Below are 22554 nucleotides of genomic sequence, written 5' to 3' on the forward strand. Positions count from 1 at the left end.
AGAATTGCAGCCTTCTAGCTGTATTTATGAAGGAGATATTAGATGATAAAGTTTGGTGTCTTTACACTTGCTTCAAATTTCAAATTGCTGTATCTCTTATCCTATTAGCGGAATCACTGCGAGAATATAGGCAATTATAGTACTCTTTTACCTTTACAATTGTATAGGATTGCAGCCTTCTAGCTGTATTTATAATGGAGATATTAGATGATAAAATTTGGTGTCTTTACACTTGCCTCAATTTTCAAATGGCTAGATCTCTTATCCTATAAGCGGAATCACTGCGAGAATATAGGCAATTATAGTACTCTTTTACCTTTACAATTGTGTAGAATTGCAGCCTTCTAGCTGTATTTATGGAGGAGATATTAGATGATAAAGTTTGGTGTCTTTATACTTGCTTCAAATTTCAAACGACTGTATCTCTTATCCGATTAGTGGAATTACTCCGATAATATAGGCAATTATAGTACTCTTTTACCTTTACAATTGTATAGAATTGCAGCCTTCTAGCTGTAAAGGAGATATTAGATTTTAAATTTTGGTGTCTTTACACTTGCTTTAAATTTCAAACGGCTGTATCACTTATCCGATTATTGGAATTTCTCCGAGAATATAGGCAATTATAGTACTCTTTTACCTTTACAATTGTATAGAATTGCAGCCTCCTAGCTGTATTTATAAAGGAGATATTAGATGATGAAGTTTGGTGTCTTTACACTTGCTGCAAATTTGAAATGGCTGTATCTCTTATACTATTAGCGGAATTACTCCGAGAATATAGGCAATTGTAGTACTCTTTTACCTTTACAATTGTATTGGATTTCAGTCTCCTAGCTGTATTTATAAAGGAGATATTAGATGATAAAATTTGGTGTCTTTACACTTGCCTCAATTTTCAAATGGCTGTATCTCTTATACTATTAGCGGAATCACTGCGAGAATATAGGCTATTATAGTACTCTTTTACCTTTACAATTGTATAGAATTGCAACCTTCTAGCTGTATTTATGAAGGAGATATTAGATGATAAAGTTTGGTGTCTTTACACTTGTTTCAAATTTCAAATTGCTGTATCTCTTATACTATTAGCGGAATTACTCCGAGAATATAGGCAATTATAGTACTCTTTTACCTTTACAATTGTATAGAATTGCAGCCTTCTAGCTGTATTTATGAAGGAGATATTAGATGACAATGTTTGGTGTCTTTACACTTGCTTCAAATTTCAAATTGCTGTATCTCTTATCCTATTAGCGGAATCACTGCGAGAATATAGGCAATTATAGTACTCTTTTACCTTTACAATTGTATAGGATTGCAGCCTTCTAGCTGTATTTATAATGGAGATATTAGATGATAAAATTTGGTGTCTTTACACTTGCCTCAATTTTCAAATGGCTAGATCTCTTATCCTATAAGCGGAATCACTGCGAGAATATAGGCAATTATAGTACTCTTTTACCTTTACAATTGTGTAGAATTGCAGCCTTCTAGCTGTATTTATGGAGGAGATATTAGATGATAAAGTTTGGTATCTTTACACTTGCTTCAAATTTCAAATTGCTGTATCTCTTATCCTATTAGCGGAATCACTGCGAGAATATAGGCAGTTATAGTACTCATTTACCTTTACAATTGTATAGGATTGCCGCCTTCTACCTGTATTTATAAAGGAGATATTAGATGATAAAGTATGGTGTCTTTACACTTGCTTCAAATTTCAAATGGCTGTATCTCTTATCCTATTAGCGGAATTACTCCGAGAATATAGGCAATTATAGTACTCTTTTACCTTTACAATTGTATTGGATTTCAGTCTCCTAGCTGTATTTATAAAGGAGATATTAGATGATAAAATTTGGTGTCTTTACACTTGCCTCAATTTTCAAATGGCTGTATCTCTTATAATATTAGCGGAATCACTGCGAGAATATAGGCTATTATAGTACTCTTTTACCTTTACAATTGTATAGAATTGCAACCTTCTAGCTGTATTTATGAAGGAGCTATTAGATGATAAAGTTTGGTGTCTTTACACTTGTTTCAAATTTCAAATTGCTGTATCTCTTATACTATTAGCGGAATTACTCCGAGAATATAGGCAATTATAGTACTCTTTTACCTTTACAATTGTATAGAATTGCAGCCTTCTAGCTGTATTTATGAAGGAGATATTAGATGATAAAGTTTGGTGTCTTTACACTTGCTTCAAATTTCAAATTGCTGTATCTCTTATCCTATTAGCGGAATCACTGCGAGAATATAGGCAATTATAGTACTCTTTTACCTTTACAATTGTATAGGATTGCAGCCTTCTAGCTGTATTTATAATGGAGATATTAGATGATAAAATTTGGTGTCTTTACACTTGCCTCAATATTCAAATGGCTATATCTCTTATCCTATAAGCGGAATCACTGCGAGAATATAGGCAATTATAGTACTCTTTTACCTTTACAATTGTATAGAATTGCCACCTTCTAGCTGTATTTATAAAGGAGAAATTAGATTTTAAATTTTGGTGTCTTTACACTTGCTTTAAATTTCAAACGGCTGTATCACTTATCCGATTAGTGGAATTTCTCCGAGAATATAGGCAATTATAGTACTCTTTTACCTTTACAATTGTATAGAATTGAGCCACCTAGCTGTATTTATAAAGGAGATATTAGATGATGAAGTTTGGTGTCTTTACACTTGCTGCAAATTTCAAATGGCTGTATCTCTTATACTATTAGCGGAATTACTCCGAGAATATAGGCAATTGTAGTACTCTTTTACCTTTACAATTGTATTGGATTTCAGCCTCCTAGCTGTATTTATAAAGGAGATATTAGATGTTAAATTTTGGTGTCTTTACACTTGCTTCAAATTTCAAATGGCTGTATCTCTTATCCTAATAGCGGAATCACTGCCAGAATATAGGCAATTATAGTACTCTTTTACCTTTACAATTGTATAGAATTGCCACCTTCTAGCTGTATTTATGAAGGAGATATTAGATGATAAAGTGTGGTGTCTTTACACTTGCTTCAAATTTCAAACGACTGTATCTCTTATCCGATTAGTGGAATTACTCCGATAATATAGGCAATTATAGTACTCTTTTACCTTTACAATTGTATAGAATTGCAGCCTTCTAGCTGTATTTATGAAGGAGATATTAGATGATAAAGTTTGGTATCTTTACACTTGCTTCAAATTTCAAATTGCTGTATCTCTTATCCTATTAGCGGAATCACTGCGAGAATATAGGCAGTTATAGTACTCATTTACCTTTACAATTGTATAGGATTGCCGCCTTCTACCTGTATTTATAAAGGAGATATTAGATGATAAAGTTTGGTGTCTTTACACTTGCTTCAAATTTCAAATGGCTGTATCTCTTATCCTATTAGCGGAATTACTCCGAGAATATAGGCAATTATAGTACTCTTTTACCTTTACAATTGTATTGGATTTCAGTCTCCTAGCTATATTTATAAAGGAGATATTAGACGATAAAATTTGGTGTCTTTACACTTGTTTCAAATTTCAAATTGCTGTATCTCTTATACTATTAGCGGAATTACTCCGAGAATATAGGCAATTATAGTACTCTTTTACCTTTACAATTGTATAGAATTGCAACCTTCTAGCTGTATTTATGAAGGAGCTATTAGATGATAAAGTTTGGTGTCTTTACACTTGTTTCAAATTTCAAATTGCTGTATCTCTTATACTATTAGCGGAATTACTCCGAGAATATAGGCAATTATAGTACTCTTTTACCTTTACAATTGTATAGAATTGCAGCCTTCTAGCTGTATTTATGAAGGAGATATTAGATGATAAAGTTTGGTGTCTTTACACTTGCTTCAAATTTCAAATTGCTGTATCTCTTATCGTATTAGCGGAATCACTGCGAGAATATAGGCAATTATAGTACTCTTTTACCTTTACAATTGTATAGGATTGCAGCCTTCTAGCTGTATTTATAATGGAGATATTAGATGATAAAATTTGGTGTCTTTACACTTGCCTCAATATTCAAATGGCTATATCTCTTATCCTATAAGCGGAATCACTGCGAGAATATAGGCAATTATAGTACTCTTTTACCTTTACAATTGTATAGAATTGCAGCCTTCTAGCTGTATTTATAAAGGAGAAATTAGATTTTAAATTTTGGTGTCTTTACACTTGCTTTAAATTTCAAACGGCTGTATCACTTATCCGATTAGTGGTATTTCTCCGAGAATATAGGCAATTATAGTACTCTTTTACCTTTACAATTGTATAGAATTGAGCCACCTAGCTGTATTTATAAAGGAGATATTAGATGATGAAGTTTGGTGTCTTTACACTTGCTGCAAATTTCAAATGGCTGTATCTCTTATACTATTAGCGGAATTACTCCGAGAATATAGGCAATTGTAGTACTCTTTTACCTTTACAATTGTATTGGATTTCAGCCTCCTAGCTGTATTAATAAAGGAGATATTAGATGTTAAATTTTGGTGTCTTTACACTTGCTTCAAATTTCAAATGGCTGTATCTCTTATCCTAATAGCGGAATCCCTGCCAGAATATAGGCAATTATAGTACTCTTTTACCTTTACAATTGTATAGAATTGCCACCTTCTAGCTGTATTTATGAAGGAGATATTAGATGATAAAGTGTGGTGTCTTTACACTTGCTTCAAATTTCAAACGACTGTATCTCTTATCCGATTAGTGGAATTACTCCGATAATATAGGCAATTATAGTACTCTTTTACCTTTACAATTGTATAGAATTGCAGCCTTCTAGCTGTATTTATGAAGGAGATATTAGATGATAAAGTTTGGTATCTTTACACTTGCTTCAAATTTCAAATTGCTGTATCTCTTATCCTATTGGCGGAATCACTGCGAGAATATAGGCAGTTATAGTACTCATTTACCTTTACAATTGTATAGAATTACCGCCTTCTACCTGTATTTATAAAGGAGATATTAGATGATAAAGTTTGGTGTCTTTACACTTGCTTCAAATTTCAAATGGCTGTATCTCTTATCCTATTAGCGGAATTACTCCGAGAATATAGGCAATTATAGTACTCTTTTACCTTTACAATTGTATTGGATTTCAGTCTCCTAGCTGTATTTATAAAGGAGATATTAGATGATAAAATTTGGTGTCTTTACACTTGCCTCAATTTTCAAATGGCTGTATCTCTTATAATATTAGCGGAATCACTGCTAGAATATAGGCTATTATAGTAATCTTTTACCTTTACAATTGTATAGAATTGCAACCTTCTAGCTGTATTTATGAAGGAGCTATTAGATGATAAAGTTTGGTGTCTTTACACTTGTTTCAAATTTCAAATTGCTGTATCTCTTATACTATTAGCGGAATTACTCCGAGAATATAGGCAATTATAGTACTCTTTTACCTTTACAATTGTATAGAATTGCAGCCTTCTAGCTGTATTTATGAAGGAGATATTAGATGATAAAGTTTGGTGTCTTTACACTTGCTTCAAATTTCAAATTGCTGTATCTCTTATCCTATTAGCGGAATCACTGCGAGAATATAGGCAATTATAGTACTCTTTTACCTTTACAATTGTATAGGATTGCAGCCTTCTAGCTGTATTTATAATGGAGATATTAGATGATAAAATTTGGTGTCTTTACACTTGCCTCAATATTCAAATGGCTATATCTCTTATCCTATAAGAGGAATCACTGCGAGAATATAGGCAATTATAGTACTCTTTTACCTTTATATTTGTATAGAATTGCAGCCTTCTAGCTGTATTTATAAAGGAGAAATTAGATTTTAAATTTTGGTGTCTTTACACTTGCTTTAAATTTCAAACGGCTGTATCACTTATCCGATTAGTGGAATTTCTCCGAGAATATAGGCAATTATAGTACTCTTTTACCTTTACAATTGTATAGAATTGAGCCTCCTAGCTGTATTTATAAAGGAGATATTAGATGATAAAGTTTGGTGTCTTTACACTTGTTTCAAATTTCAAATTGCTGTATCTCTTATACTATTAGCGGAATAACTCCGAGAATATAGGCAATTATAGTACTCTTTTACCTTTACAATTGTATAGAATTGCAGCCTTCTAGCTGTATTTATGAAGGAGATATTAGATGATAAAGTTTGGTGTCTTTACACTTGCTTCAAATTTCAAATTGCTTTATCTCTTATCCTATTAGCGGAATCACTGCGAGAATATAGGCAATTATAGTACTCTTTTACCTTTACAATTGTATAGGATTGCAGCCTTCTAGCTGTATTTATAATGGAGATATTAGATGATAAAATTTGGTGTCTTTACACTTGCCTCAATTTTCAAATGGCTAGATCTCTTATCCTATAAGCGGAATCACTGCGAGAATATAGGCAATTATAGTACTCTTTTACCTTTACAATTGTGTAGAATTGCAGCCTTCTAGCTGTATTTATGGAGGAGATATTAGATGATAAAGTTTGGTGTCTTTATACTTGCTTCAAATTTCAAACGACTGTATCTCTTATCCGATTAGTGGAATTACTCCGATAATATAGGCAATTATAGTACTCTTTTACCTTTACAATTGTATAGAATTGCAGCCTTCTAGCTGTATTTATGAAGGAGATATTAGATGATAAAGTTTGGTGTCTTTACACTTGCTTCAAATTTCAAATTGCTGTATCTCTTATCCTATTAGCGGAATCACTGCAAGAATATAGGCAATTATAGTACTCTTTTACCTTTACAATTGTATAGGATTGCAGCCTTCTAGCTGTATTTATAATGGAGATATTAGATGATAAAATTTGGTGTCTTTACACTTGCCTCAATTTTCAAATGGCTATATCTCTTATCCTATAAGCGGAATCACTGCGAGAATATAGGCAATTATAGTACTCTTCTACCTTTACAATTGTGTAGAATTGCAGCCTTCTAGCTGTATTTATGGAGGAGATATTAGATGATAAAGTTTGGTGTCTTTATACTTGCTTCAAATTTCAAACGACTGTATCTCTTATCCGATTAGTGGAATTACTCCGATAATATAGGCAATTATAGTACTCTTTTACCTTTACAATTGTATAGAATTACAGCCTTCTAGCTGTATTTATGAAGGAGATATTAGATGATAAAGTTTGGTATCTTTACACTTGCTTCAAATTTCAAATTGCTGTATCTCTTATCCTATTAGCGGAATCACTGCGAGAATATAGGCAGTTATAGTACTCATTTACCTTTACAATTGTATAGGATTGCCGCCTTCTACCTGTATTTATAAAGGAGATATTAGATGATAAAGTTTGGTGTCTTTACACTTGCTTCAAATTTCAAATGGCTGTATCTCTTATCCTATTAGCGGAATTACTCCGAGAATATAGGCAATTATAGTACTCTTTTACCTTTACAATTGTATTGGATTTCAGTCTCCTAGCTGTATTTATAAAGGAGATATTAGATGATAAAATTTGGTGTCTTTACACTTGCCTCAATTTTCAAATGGCTGTATCTCTTATAATATTAGCGGAATCACTGCGAGAATATAGGCAATTATAGTACTCTTTTACCTTTACAATTGTATAGGATTGCAGCCTTCTAGCTGTATTTATAATGGAGATATTAGATGATAAAATTTGGTGTCTTTACACTTGCCTCAATATTCAAATGGCTATATCTCTTATCCTATAAGCGGAATCACTGCGAGAATATAGGCAATTATAGTACTCTTTTACCTTTACAATTGTATAGAATTGCCACCTTCTAGCTGTATTTATGAAGGAGATATTAGATGATAAAGTGTGGTGTCTTTACACTTGCCTCAATTTTCAAATGGCTAGATCTCTTATCCTATAAGCGGAATCACTGCGAGAATATAGGCAATTATAGTACTCTTTTACCTTTACAATTGTGTAGAATTGCAGCCTTCTAGCTGTATTTATGGAGGAGATATTAGATGATAAAGTTTGGTGTCTTTATACTTGCTTCAAATTTCAAACGACTGTATCTCTTATCCGATTAGTGGAATTACTCCGATAATATAGGCAATTATAGTACTCTTTTACCTTTACAATTGTATAGAATTGCAGCCTTCTAGCTGTAAAGGAGATATTAGATTTTAAATTTTGGTGTCTTTACACTTGCTTTAAATTTCAAACGGCTGTATCACTTATCCGATTATTGGAATTTCTCCGAGAATATAGGCAATTATAGTACTTTTTTACCTTTACAATTGTATAGAATTGCAGCCTCCTAGCTGTATTTATAAAGGAGATATTAGATGATGAAGTTTGGTGTCTTTACACTTGCTGCAAATTTGAAATGGCTGTATCTCTTATACTATTAGCGGAATTACTCCGAGAATATAGGCAATTGTAGTACTCTTTTACCTTTACAATTGTATTGGATTTCAGTCTCCTAGCTGTATTTATAAAGGAGATATTAGATGATAAAATTTGGTGTCTTTACACTTGCCTCAATTTTCAAATGGCTGTATCTCTTATACTATTAGCGGAATCACTGCGAGAATATAGGCTATTATAGTACTCTTTTACCTTTACAATTGTATAGAATTACAGCCTTCTAGCTGTATTTATGAAGGAGATATTAGATGATAAAGTTTGGTATCTTTACACTTGCTTCAAATTTCAAATTGCTGTATCTCTTATCCTATTAGCGGAATTACTCCGAGAATATAAGCAATTATAGTACTCTTTTACCTTTACAATTGTATTGGATTTCAGCCTCCTAGCTGTATTTATGAAGGAGATATTAGATGATAAATTTTGGTGTCTTTACACTTGCTTCAAATTTCAAATTGCTGTATCTCTTATCCTATTAGCGGAATCACTGCGAGAATATAGGCAATTATAGTACTCTTTTACCTTTACAATTGTATAGAATTGCAGCCTTCTAGCTGTATTTATGAAGGAGATATTAGATGATAAAGTTTGGTGTCTTTACACATGCTTCAAATTTCAAATTGCTGTATCTCTTATCCTATTAGCGGAATCACTGCGAGAATATAGGCAGTTATAGTACTCATTTACCTTTACAATTGTATAGGATTGCCGCCTTCTACCTGTATTTATAAAGGAGATATTAGATGATAAAGTTTGGTGTCTTTACACTTGCTTCAAATTTCAAATGGCTGTATCTCTTATCCTATTAGCGGAATTACTCCGAGAATATAGGCAATTATAGTACTCTTTTACCTTTACAATTGTATTGGATTTCAGTCTCCTAGCTGTATTTATAAAGGAGATATTAGATGATAAAATTTGGTGTCTTTACACTTGCCTCAATTTTCAAATGGCTGTATCTCTTATACTATTAGCGGAATTACTCCGAGAATATAAGCAATTATAGTACTCTTTTACCTTTACAATTGTATTGGATTTCAGCCTCCTAGCTGTATTTATGAAGGAGATTTTAGATGATAAATTTTGGTGTCTTTACACTTGCTTCAAATTTCAAATTGCTGTATCTCTTATCCTATTAGCGGAATCACTGCGAGAATATAGGCTATTATAGTACTCTTTTACCTTTACAATTGTATAGAATTGCAGCCTTCTAGCTGTATTTATGGAGGAGATATTAGATGATAAAGTTTGGTGTCTTTACACTTGCTTCAAATTTCAAATGGCTGTATCTCTTATCCTATTAGCGGAATCACTGCGAGAATATAGGCAATTATAGTACTCTTTTACGTTTACAATTGTATAGAATTGCAGCCTTCTAGCTGTATTTACAGAGGAGATATTGGATGATAAAGTTTGGTGTCTTTACATTTGCCTTAATTTTCAAATGGCTGTATCTGTTATACTATTAGCGGAATTACTCCGAGAATATAGGCAATTATAGTACTCTTTTACCTCTACAATTTTGTAGAATTGCAGCCTTCTAGCTATATTTGTAAAGGAGATATTGGATGATAAACTTTGGAGGTTTTGCACTTCCTTCACAATTCGAATTGATGTATCTTTTGTCCTATTCGTGTTATCTTCATTGAAAATATCGATTATTATACTACTTATGTACTTCTGTAATTACGTGCAATCGCAGCTTTTTAGCTGAATTTTTAAAGGAGATATATAAGGTGATTACGGTTGAGTGTTTTATATTTAGAAATGATTGCAACACTTATTGATAGCCTTATCATTAAAAAAGAATTTAATTATTTGCATAATTTAGTATCCCAAAACTTAAGGATCATTTAATGATTTCATTCCTTTTTTACTCTGTAAAAAAGTTTAATGTATATTTTCTTTGAAATTCTAATCAAAAATCTAATATTTGCAAATTGATTGTGGAACAAGTCGGTGCAACACTTAATGATATTTATAAAAAATCAGTGTAACATTAGAGTTTGTAAAAGAGCTCTTTAAGTTATATTTGAGAATATGGGACAGGCTGGAGGCAGCACGTACAGCTAACTCAGATTTCTTGGAGGCGGCACGTGTTCAGTTTCTCTGCCTCTCTCTATAAGAGTGTAAAATCCTTACCCAGCCAAGAACTTGGATACCCAAGTCAAATAAACATTCTTCTAGCTACCACTTGCACTCCGAACTGATAAAAATTCTTTTAGGTTAGTCTTTTCCATCCTACATTCTCCACCTCATCCTGCCCCGTCCATACAAAATGTTACGTCAAGAAATTGCTTTCCCCTTTCCTATCGTTGCTACCTCAGCCAAAGTGGTACAGTTTGGAGTCGTCCACCGCCTTCAAGGACTGCATTAACCCTGGAACTTTTCTATAATGGTTATAAGTTTGAAAACTAGATAGGGCAATTTCAAGCACTGCCTTCCTGTTTAGTCGTGCAGTAATATATACATACCATGAGGTTCTATCACTTCTATTGAGTTAACAAGCGCTTAAATGATACTATTAGGAATGTAGTCTCAAGTGTGTTATTACTAAAGATACATGTTTTGACGGAGTTCTTGGAAGCTGGAAAGTCACGCTTTCTCTGCAACCACTATTCTACTTTGAGAAACAATCGAATTGAACATTGTTGAAGATTCGTTGTTTAAAGAGGGATGAGGTTCAGAGCTCTTTTAACTATCCTCAGTTTAATTGTTCCTGTTTTAACCTGTCCATCCGCTCAGATTGGACCCAACATTCCTAATAATCTGATACAGTAATTGTTATCCTTTTTTTTTTTTTTTTTTTAAAAACCGTGCCCTCGGCCACCAACAATACTGTACTCGTTCATTCAAGTGCGTCAGTAGATGCTTAATTTTAATTCAGAGTCGTAGAAGAAGATGGACATGGAATTTAATTCAGTACAAGTTAAAGTGGATAATTCGGTTCCCGAGGGGCTGAAGTTGTGCTCCAAATCCGACTTTAAACAGAGGCTGGTGAACGCAGTAGGGAAGAAGGAAGTAGATTTATCTGTCCCTGGTCCCCTTCATGTCCATCGTATCCCACAAAGTGTATATCCAATGTACAATTTGTTGGTGGACTGCACTAATCACCAATGACTTCGGTAAACCAAGGCCACCAGTCTGAGTTACTAACTATCGATGCTGTTCTAATTAATTGTACAACGTTCACTTTAAGGTTTTAATTGCACTCGTTATGGGGTCTTTAGGTCTTGGTCTTCTTGTAACATTTCCATTTTATATATAAATTTTCTTTAGTGAAAAAACAAATTTAGTTTTATTACAAACATGTACATAATTTTCCAATATTTGAACAAAAATTCCTTCCTCAAAAAGGCAATATGAATATGTATAATAAATTACTTATCTTCTTTTATAAAGTAAGCGTTTAAAGTCATCTTTAAATCATCATTAAAATCATCGTAGTAATGGTGGGTTCTGATGAAAACTATTCAGAAAACCGCAACCAAAAAAACCGTACGGCGGACTTTTTAGGTGCTTTTACTTTTGAATAGAATTCTCCTGGACGAGGATAAGTAGATGTGATTGGAGCTGTGCATTATCCCGGAGTGTGAGTTGTAAGTTCACAATCTTCCCAACATCATATTTATCGACTTTTGTAAGCCTACAGATATTTCAAACGCTAAATCTGAATGGCATTAACTGAGGGAGAATAAGTTTATTATTCAGAAGAATTAGAAGAAGATTTTGTGTAATAATTACCAGGACATTAAATAAAATAAGTCGCAGTACTGTCAAAATTGAGTTTGTAAAACCATTACAGCCCTTAATATGTAAATATAAAATCCATAATTTGGCTTCCGTTAAAAAAATGGTTTGTAATTATAAATGATCGCCTCAGATCTCTTGCGATTAAACCGAGAGCTGTGATTTGGAATTCTAAAAAATACATTTCCCAAAAAACTAATTAAACACTAATTATTAGACACGAAAGATAGAATATCTAAAAACTTATAAATTCCCATTGAAGGTTATTGAATCAAAGAATGTTCAAATCAAAAAAAGAAAGAATCGCACCTTTCATAAGTACAACGTTAGTGAATACAAGAAGATGGACATGGAATTTAATTCAGAACACTTAAACATTATTGTCATAACCTCATAAAACTTGTTATGAAATTGGATAGATTGAACAGTTGAATTAAAAGTTACAGTTTGTGACATTGATTTTGAATGTTACGATACAATATCACTAGCTGGGCTATCACGCAACACTGATCACTATTTTATAAACTGAGACAGCTAAAAGTAACTCTCGGACAGGCCGGGTGCTAAGAAATGGAACAAGAAAAAATGGAAGTTTGAGTAGCATGAGCAATCTGGTGCTACTCTCAATCAGTAGCTCAAGTCTTATCAAGCAAGACACCAACCCAAGTAATACTCCTTCTTCTCAAGTTAATAAAACTTTTTACCGACCTCCGTCAACACTGCAACACCTAGCCCGGAAATAGCCCGCCCGAAAAATTTGCCCTGTGGCTTAAAATAGGCGCTTTTCGATCCAGTGGACATCAAGAATATATTTCCTGAAAAAGCTCCAAGTGGTACATCGCTTCTATACCACTAGCTCTTACTTGAAGAAAACAGTGGATAAGAAAAAATTTAGAAGGCTTATCACGTCAGCAGCAAATAGTAGCAAAAAATTTACCGACTGGAACACCGACAGGTGAAGGGAGATAATAAGTGAATCTATCTCCTCAGTATCCGCAGCTCAGTAATTGATGGCAAGTGTTTGCTACATCATACAGTATACACAAAACAGAAACCCCCCTCCCTGGGCCGTCACAAATTGCAAGGCCTTCTTGAGAACAGCACACAGTATATACAGGAGATACCAGCTGACTATGTATGCTTTTGTAATACGTATCACCAGTTGAAGGTGAACCACGGTGTACACAATATCCCTTCACCACATCCTCCAGTCTCTCCCCCATCCATCTTCTTGCCAGCATTATTCCAGTCAGGACATGTTCAACCCAACCTCGCCGCCACTTCCTTTAACCTAAAACAACAACTCTTCCAAAATTGCCCAGCTCGATTTAAGACACAGTACATGGTAAATCTCGTTAAGTTAGCAGCTGCATACTAACGCAAAAAGAGGTAGGTGTCGCGGTTGGGAAAAGTGGGTAAGCTTTTGCATTTTGTAAAGGGGGCTTGTCATTCCGCCTGTATTCTGGGAGGCGGCGAGCTGACGGGCGGTGGCCGTTCTATTACACTAAAGTGATTTATACATACCTTGGGGGAAGTTTGCTTCTATTAAAGTCCTCCAAGAGCTTTTCTCTTCCACTGTAAGCTTGTTCACCATTATAGACGATTTGGATATGGCTTGGGATAATAATTTGTTGTTCTTTTACAACAAGAAGTATATAAATCGAAGTGCGGCTGAATAAACTGACATCTCTCCTTGTTCCCGTCACTAGAGTACTTGACGCAAACATTCCACGTAATTTATCCTCTTATAGCGAAGAATTTCTTTGACGAATTCGCGACTGACAGTGAAATTGACGAATATATCCATATACAATAATTTTTGATCCACTTGGCTGCATATAAGACCGTTATTTCGTTTATATCATTGACTACGCCCAATATGTATGCATTTTTAATTAATCCTTTGTTTTGATGAGTTGGCCCATCTAACCGTTGCACTGTCGTAAGACTAGCTTGTCATAGGTCGGAAAGCTGTGCTTTAGCGCACTTCAACAAAGTTGAGCAGGCTTATTTATTGCCTTAGGTCGTAATTTTGCTAAGTACATTGTACGTTATTTGATGAGATGATCCTCTAACATGTAAAAAACATCTGACAACATAGAAAATCATCTGTCTAATAAGGTCCCCCACATCTAAAAGATTCTTTATGGAGGTAGATTTGTCACCGATTTTATTAAAGATCTGGGGGTTGTTCTGGAAAAATAGATGAGCTAACACGGGTATCTGTATAACATTCTACTCTCAAACAAGGCATAATATCTTAACACATAAAAGATCATGCTAGATAAGATGTAGGCGCTGGTAATGGTAGATATAAGCAACAGGGATATGCGACAAACCTTTCACAAAACAGGTTGACAAGATTTCAACATGTATCACTGGAATTTATTTATGTAAATTCCTTAAAAAAAATTGGTTCTTACTAGTATTGCATAAACACCAGGGCTTTCATTGAAATGTAAGAGTGTTTTTTACATGGTTCCAAACCACTGGTACAACGTTGGTGAGATTTAATGACTATGATCGCTAAATTTCCACGATTACATAATTTATGATTACATAATTACATATTACATTATATGGTATAAAATGCAACTAAATATGAGCACAATTAATAATCAATGCACAGAATAATTCTGCAATATGGGGGCTTCCACCCAGTAGTTTTTGTATATTTAATTGCTATAAAATATGGATGTAATAATTTTTACTGCAATTTCTTACTCATGTAAGAAATTGCAGTAAAAATTATTTATCATCAATGAGAAAAGTATTAATTCCATAGACCTTAAGCACAAAAGTATTTTAGATTTAAAGTTTTATTCATATATGGATTTTATTTTCATAAATGCGTGTTTACATGAATCACACAATTAGTTCACTTAGAGTTATTTTAAACTACAGTATTTCTTGTTTTATGCTTGAGATGGCTAGATATGGTAGTGGAACGCGTGGCGACATCTATCGACTTTCAACATACGAGTATTTGGTATTAAGTACTCTTTTACTCAAATTTTATTTTGTACCTAGAAACCCACTCGTAAGTGCATAAAGTCAATGTTATTGCATTTTTTTTTTTTAATTAAAAAAATACTAATCAATTAGGATTGAACAGCTCCCTTATCGATACTTAAGAAGGAAAAAAGGTCTCAGAAGGGGCAATCACAAAAGTAAAATATAATTTTTAAAGATATATAGTTTTTTCCATAAAGTTTGGTGCTATAAAAAGATATATTGATTCTAAGGAACCATTCCCCGAAGAACTGACACTCTCCTGCAATAAGGACGCCACAAACCCAGTTTTTTCTACTATCTTCTCCCTAAAAATAAATTAACTCCTCCTCTAAAAGATGTTACTTAAAGAAAGATATAGTCTTTTAAAACTATTTTCAGGTTCAACCACTTTCGATTTCCATCTTAGAGGGATCCATAAGAAAATAACTAAATTTGCTTGAATAAAGCAGCTATCCGATACAGCCAGTTCCCAAAATAAACATTCATTTTTCCGAAATAAATTATTTATTTGGGGGCTATAATTGTAAATCTTTCGAATTAGACAGTGAACAGATGGGTGGAAGTTAGTTTAAACCATCAGTTTATAACTCGGATCATAAATTGTGACTTCATGAATTATATATAATGTAATTATGTGATTTAAATAAAACTCGTCCAGTTGACATCGGTATTAATTTAATGATAAATTGGAAGATAAAATTAGAATTGTAATAACTGAAGTAAGAAGGCGTCGTATGAGTTTCTCAATAGATTTTTTAAAGAAGTTATTCAGTAATATTGGCGGGAATACGACGGTTGTTACATTTAATAGACACCGCGTCACTATGTCAGGATGGCCGAGCGGTCTAAGGCGCCAGACTCAAGGGTAACCTTACTAGCGTGTGCTAGCACTGGGCGTTCTGGTCCTCTCTGAGGGCGTGGGTTCGAATCCCACTTCTGACACTAATTTTTTTTAAATTAGATTTTAATATTTTTTCACAAACATTTTAATTATTTAATGATTCACATTAGTAATGTTGGTCATACTTGATAGTTTCAAGTCGAAACAAATTATGTATAAACCACATTAAATTATATTTAAACAAAAAAAAAAAATCACAAAATTAAAACTAAACTATTTTTGAGTAACAATAGAGAGCTCTGGTTTAATAAAAACATGAACTGTATTTTTCATTGAAAACTAATGGGTTTAGGTAATCTGGTTACGGACTGTAGGATGAACTAAATGCCACCATGAAACTCGTACGGTAAATCAAATACGATGTGACAATGAAATCCTTCAAAAAAATAAATAAATAAAATAGTAAAGTGGCATATTCTCGTAGATCGCGTTGACCAGAACCTTTAATCCGATTCCCGGGTCTCCCCCCCCCCCAACAACTAAACTATCAAATTGCACGTTTTTGCTGTATGTTGACCTTACACATAAACCAATTTGTATGGACTTGTTCATACACGGAGACCCTTAAAGTATTAATCTTCAAATGCAATTTCGATACTACTTTTTATTGGGATTAAGAGCAATTGCTGTCTGCTAAAACAGCAAACATATCGTCAGTAGACACAGATTGAAATTGATTGTAATCTACTGTTGTACTTATTGCTAATTACTTTCTGTTAAGTTGTTTTACCATTTGTATTTGCAAAGATAACTTTGACTCTATTGAAGCAATAATTGTCTTTCTATTCACACAGAGCTTTACAGGTAGGATTGATTCACTCAAGTGCCACAGACTCTTGTAAGGAACCTTTTTTTTACTGCTAAATTTGATGTAATGAGCGATCTGTGTATGTTTTGATCATCTTTTTGTCCAACGATTCCATAAAAACATGGTACACCACAAAAACTGACACTGAATTTTTTTCTTCTTCTTATTTAACATAATATGAAAAACGTGGAAGTAAAAGAGACTACTTAGGTCAGAAATAAATAAAACTACTTTATAAAAGAGGTTATGAATAAAATAAAATAAATATGGCTGTTTTTACGCTGTAATTAACAAGGTTTACAATAGCCGGCCGTTAATAGGACACTCTTGGTTAGCGGCAGAAGGGTAGAGGAGTTGCTTATTGCTGCAGCTTCCCAAGAATCCTCTCGTAAATCTCCAGTTATATCCTAATGCCCTGCAGCAGGGTTCCGCTCACAGAGTTCGCTTATATTAGATAAATATTTAGAAGGATTCTCTTATAAATAATTACCAAGAATGTTCCACTTTTAATGAAATTCTCTAAACTATTCTCGTGCAGAAAACTGAGACTAAGTTTATTTTTGTAATCCAGCTCTAAGGCCTGCAAATAATACAATTTGTTTAATAAGGTTAAAAAACAGTGGCTAATAACATCATAGAATAAACTTTACTAACTTTTGTAATTCAGTGTTTTAATTATTGTCGAAAATTGCCTTCACGTTAAATTAAATCAAACCAATTAAAATAAATAGATAAAAAGAGTAAAGTGCCAATTTGTTAGATCATTCTATCATTTATATTATACAAATTATAGATTAAATAACAAATCGAATTAGAGCAGTGTAATTTTACAGAATAAAATTTCTGAGTTATTTTACTTACTGGTTAACAGCTCCATCTTTTTCTCTCAAATGCTTAGAGTGGATTATCAATTTTCTTATTTCGTTTTTGTGTTCATTTTAGGTTTTGATGTTCTGAAAAAAAACCTCACGGTATTTTTTGAAATTCTTTTTAAGCAATTTACTTAGAGGAGGGTTTTTGGGAAGTCAAGCTACCTCAACAAACATTATATAATATATACATATATAATAAATATATAGTACTGAACCTATATTAAAGACAAATATCGTTTTAGTAGACATGGACTTTGATGAAAACTTTGTGAATTGTTTCAGAGTGTTCACATAATATTGTTTTTCCTTAAAAGTAGTTGGGCTATCAAGTAGTTGTATTAGAGTTGGACAATGTAAAACCTCCCGAAGTAGAATTCCTGTCTGAACATGCTTGCTTTATAACTTGTAAGCTAATAAGAGAGTGCTTTGGCCACTTTACAGCCACTATGCTATATAAATTCCAGCGGTACTTTGCCGCTAGTTTAGTAAGTAACTTTAAAAGCTCTATTACATATTGTCGCTAAAGGAATTTGTATTGTTTAGCACAACTTACTAGATATTGATCACCATCTCATGCTGTAAATGTTGGCTATTATAAAGATACTGCGATTGTAGCACTTGAAGGAAAGTTGTTGTAGGTAACTTACGAGATTTCTCGCTTGTTAGCAGAACTTCGCACAGCTAGCTCATCTCTCCGAAAAACTTCCACTGAATTATTGATTCTACAGAACTTGCTATTAATGACTTGTTTTTCAATTTAGGGAGTTATTTTTTTACTACAAAAGACTTGTTCTGAGAGAAATAACCTTTCTCTCAAAAGACTGTTTTCGATTTGAATTCATAAATAAAATGCTCTCTGTATTATTCTTTTAAGGCCCAATATTGTTGTTCTATTGCAAAACACAGTGAATTAAAATATTTTAAGTAACAAGGAAGCCTGTGAGGAACGAAAGTCTGACCTAAAAAAGACTCTGGTGGGACGCATGTAGTTCTACGATAATGTCTCGTCAACGCCTAAAAGACATGTCGACTTTTTCGACTCAAGAATCTCAAAACAGTTTAAACTTAAATCGAAAATTCTGCATAAATCTATCTTCTTACAAAGGTAAGAGAAAGTAAAAATGGAAGAGAAATTAATTCTTTTCCACTCTACAATCAACAAAAATTAGTGGGAGATATAAAAACATAAAAGAAAAATTCAATAGAAATAAAATTTTATGACTCATCAAATCTATGGGCTGCGATAGCAATTTAATGGTCGCATGGGTCTGTTTGCCGGTATTTTCCTCTGTCAGTTAAAGAGGCATGGGAAAAAGTAAATATCGCCGAACCTACCACAGCTAATTCGATAACACCAGCCGACGGATCATTTGTAAAAACGGCAAAAATAATTGGCCAACGATAGGGAAGCAGAAAGCACAGATCTAATGACGTGTTGATAATGACTTTTTGGGAAACGACAGCTATGGGGGGGGGGGAAATAGTATGAGAAGAACTATGGAAATGCTGATGAATTATTTAGGTGTCGCGGTCTCGTTAACAGTTAGCCTTCTCTGGAACAAGAAGCGGTGGTGTGCAGGAACTGAGGTCGCGTTTTCCGTATAAACTCACCCTCTCTCCTTTCAGCAAAAGCTTGGAGAAGGGTCACTGGTATCATTGGAAGAGTTAGTCGCAGTCAAAATAAATCAAATAAGGACCCTCATTTCCCTGGCGCAGTTTACAATGGCAATGGGTGGGACGCTTAATTTCCGTCCTGACAGTAATGGGAAAGAGAGGATATGACGACAGTGGGGCTGTGAGTTCGTTTATCCGGTGGTTTGGAGGGGCCAAATCTCTTTACAGATGCGTAATATTTTGTAATTTCATAATAATATTTAAATAAATCTTTTTTACTTACTCTCACTCTTCGTATAAGGAGGCTCTCCAATTGTGTCAAATTTTATTTCCTCCGGACATAGATTTTGAGAAAACACGAAAAAAATGTTTTCAGCATTAAGAACTTCATTGGTAAAAATATAAAAAGCATAAAGAAGAAGTACTGCACTAGAGCTAATGATAACTACGTACACTGAAGTAGGAATCAAACCTTAAAAACAAAATTAAAAACTTTAAAAATTAAAAATTCTTTAGACAATAATTTTTTCATTTCATAAAATACAGAAGTTTCAACCCTCTTTAGCTCATCTTTTGTGCAATAACACAAAGAGCATAAATTATAACTTTATTTGAATGTTTCAGATGAGTGAATTTCAGCTTTTATTCTATTATTCAACCCCAGTAAATTTTAAATCATTTGCTCTATAATCAAAGCAATGACTAAATAAAGCTATCGGTTTCTTACTTTGTTTAATCATATTAGGCAGTATTACAAGATTGAATTTTACTTTATTTTGAACTGTTTGTTAGAAACAATTCCAAGACAGTGTAATATGAAACCAAGTGAGTTGAGTAAAATTAATCCACAAAACAATTAATATATTATTTCAAAATTAATTCTCTGCATTATTTTTTATTTCTTCAAAATTGTTTTCTATGTCAATGTGCTTTGTCCCTGGCATTTGGACCAAATTAATAGTGCTTTGATGGTCAATATTCAGCCAAGTGTGCTTCACTTTATTAGTTCATCAAAAAGTCGTTAGAGCTACACTAGATCTCTAGTGCAGACTGCAACGGCTAGAAAGTGGAAGCTATTGACTGTTTTAAAGAACATTTACTTTTGGAGAAATATTGTGTATCCAGGTTTTTTTTAACCTGATTGTAGATCTCCGGCGAAGTCTGAATGGGCATTCAGTTCCAATACATCTCAGTTATGCCCTTTGAGATTGTTCTTTGATGTAGCTGCTCATAGTTTTCTTGAAGATGTATATGTATAGCTCAGCTAGTTCCTTTTTTACATATCGATAGCAATAACTTACCGGGAACGCTGTGTGGAGTTTTATCCTGACGAATTTTTGTAAATATTTAGAATAAAGAGCTTCCCATTGCTTCTATGAAGCGAAACTTTGTTTTATCATTTTCTGCACTGTTGTGTGTAACATTTTCTGGTCCCAATAGAGTACTTGAAACTTAAGCAACATGCGTACTATTATAATTCTTTAGGAGTTTAGTCGCATGGTAAGTACGGTTGGAGTTAATTTCAACACGATGGCTTATCACAGTACCAGATATAAAATTCTTCTATAAATTCTAAAAATTTTTGTGAGTCTACTTCTCGTGTTCCTGTAATTATTCCGCCTTTTTTATTATAATGCCAGCATTATGTTCTTATCTTCTTCTTGAAAACATATGGTTCTGTCTATACTACCGATTTTACAAAATTGGCAACCTTTTATTCCACATTTGCGGTGATTTGTTTTTATCTTCTAAAAACTTTGTTAAGTCTGCAATCTTTATTATCAGTTCGTTATTAGTTCCGATTTCTTAATGCGGATGTCCATAGCTAATTTCACTGACAAATTACGCTTTATTGTTTGTCTTACTGTTTCAAGTGCTCTCTCTGAATGACTCAATTTACGTTTCTTTATAGTCAACTCCACATCTATCTTCTCGTTAGTTAGTAGTCTTTAGAGAGACCACTGTCCTTTAATTTAAACCTCCATTTACTACATATAATTAGTAAGTTTTCCCCAATCGAATAAACATATTCCCTAGGGTTGGTTTTTAAATAGTGATTTTTTTCTCTTTATCATCTGCCTCTTTTCTTTGTCAGGCGATTGCAGTACATCACTGTAGCATAACTTCACATTGTAATTAATTGGCAATTATCTTGTACATTATAATTCAGTTCTATAGTTTTGTACTTGTCTCTTATTTTTTTCTTTGATAAAAAATATTATTATTGTATTAATATTATATTATTTAAAGCTCCGGATAACTAAAAAAAAGGGGAAGAAAAGACGGAATTTCATTAAATAAGAAGCTTATGGTGAGATTAAGAAAATGTTTGAGTTACATAAAAAATCCTGGAATGATAAATTTAGTTAAAAAAAGGGAATAAAATTGAATTAAAACTGAAATAAAACAGGAGTTGAACTCTGGGGGATTGTTATAAAACTATATAAAGAAAATATTTACAAGAGTGTTGGTTACGAGGAAAACTGGGTAAGCCAAAAATAAATGAAAATTCTTCTCAAGAGAAAACATATTTTTTTAAATAAAAATACTCACGAATTCTAAATGAATTTACAAAAATACTTTTTAACAAAAGAAAAATGTATACCACGGGTGATTGTTCAACTCCACGATCCAAAACAGGCCACGAATGCAGCCTGACAACAGAAGAAGATGTCATGGCGCGTTACATCATTTAGAGTGCGTAGAGCGATATTTTTTAGGAATAAAAATTTAGCTTCGACCAGTTTTCGATCATAAGACGTTCTCCTTTAATCCTTTAAATGTTGATATCAATAAAAATATTTGAAAAGTAATGAAGTATTCTTATTTGAACTATTTCTACATTATTAATTGCTTATTCACTACAACAACCCTAGCTCTTAAAATTTGGCAATGCATCTGAGCTCCATTTTTACTATTTTCTTACTAATTTTCTTTGAAAATCAAAGCAATAGAGTGGCTCATCATGTTGGTCAAATCTTAGGAGGGAGTATACAATATAAGTGAATTCCTCAAAGAAGGTTACACCTTTCAGCGTCGAGCAAGATTATTGAGCCTCTTGTAGCAATCTCTGTCCAACAGAAACTTCTTCATTTTAGCCTGACAAATTCCACTTTCTTGCTTCAAGCGCTCATCATAATTATCCATAAAACTAAACGCCTCCGACTTGGTTCTGATCCCCATAAGATCCTCCCCACTTCTGCAAACATGCCACAGTTATCGAACCTCTATATTT

The 22554-nt window shown here is 33.3% G+C and overlaps 1 protein-coding gene, 1 long non-coding RNA gene and 1 other non-coding gene across 7 annotated transcripts in view; 1 reads left to right on the plus strand and 2 right to left on the minus strand.

Moving 5' to 3' along the window:
- LOC141460614 (uncharacterized) overlaps positions 1-22554 on the minus strand; it is a 610369-nt gene that overhangs the window by 80851 nt on the left and 506964 nt on the right. The gene's annotated exons all lie outside the window — the stretch shown is intronic.
- TRNAL-CAA (transfer RNA leucine (anticodon CAA)) lies at positions 15951-16066 on the plus strand. The gene is made up of 2 exons: positions 15951-15988; positions 16022-16066. It is a non-coding gene; the product is annotated as a tRNA-Leu (tRNA).
- LOC141462237 (uncharacterized) lies at positions 16269-21488 on the minus strand. Its single transcript, XR_012463180.1, has 3 exons — positions 19603-21488; positions 17695-17786; positions 16269-17413 (listed from the first exon to the last, which is right to left on the minus strand). It is a non-coding gene; the product is annotated as an uncharacterized lncRNA (long non-coding RNA).

Source organism: Rhodnius prolixus, unplaced genomic scaffold (assembly GCF_049639745.1).
Source record: "Rhodnius prolixus isolate KJV_2025 unplaced genomic scaffold, Rpr scaffold_1, whole genome shotgun sequence".
In the NCBI taxonomy this organism is placed as follows: Eukaryota; Metazoa; Arthropoda; class Insecta; order Hemiptera; family Reduviidae; genus Rhodnius; species Rhodnius prolixus.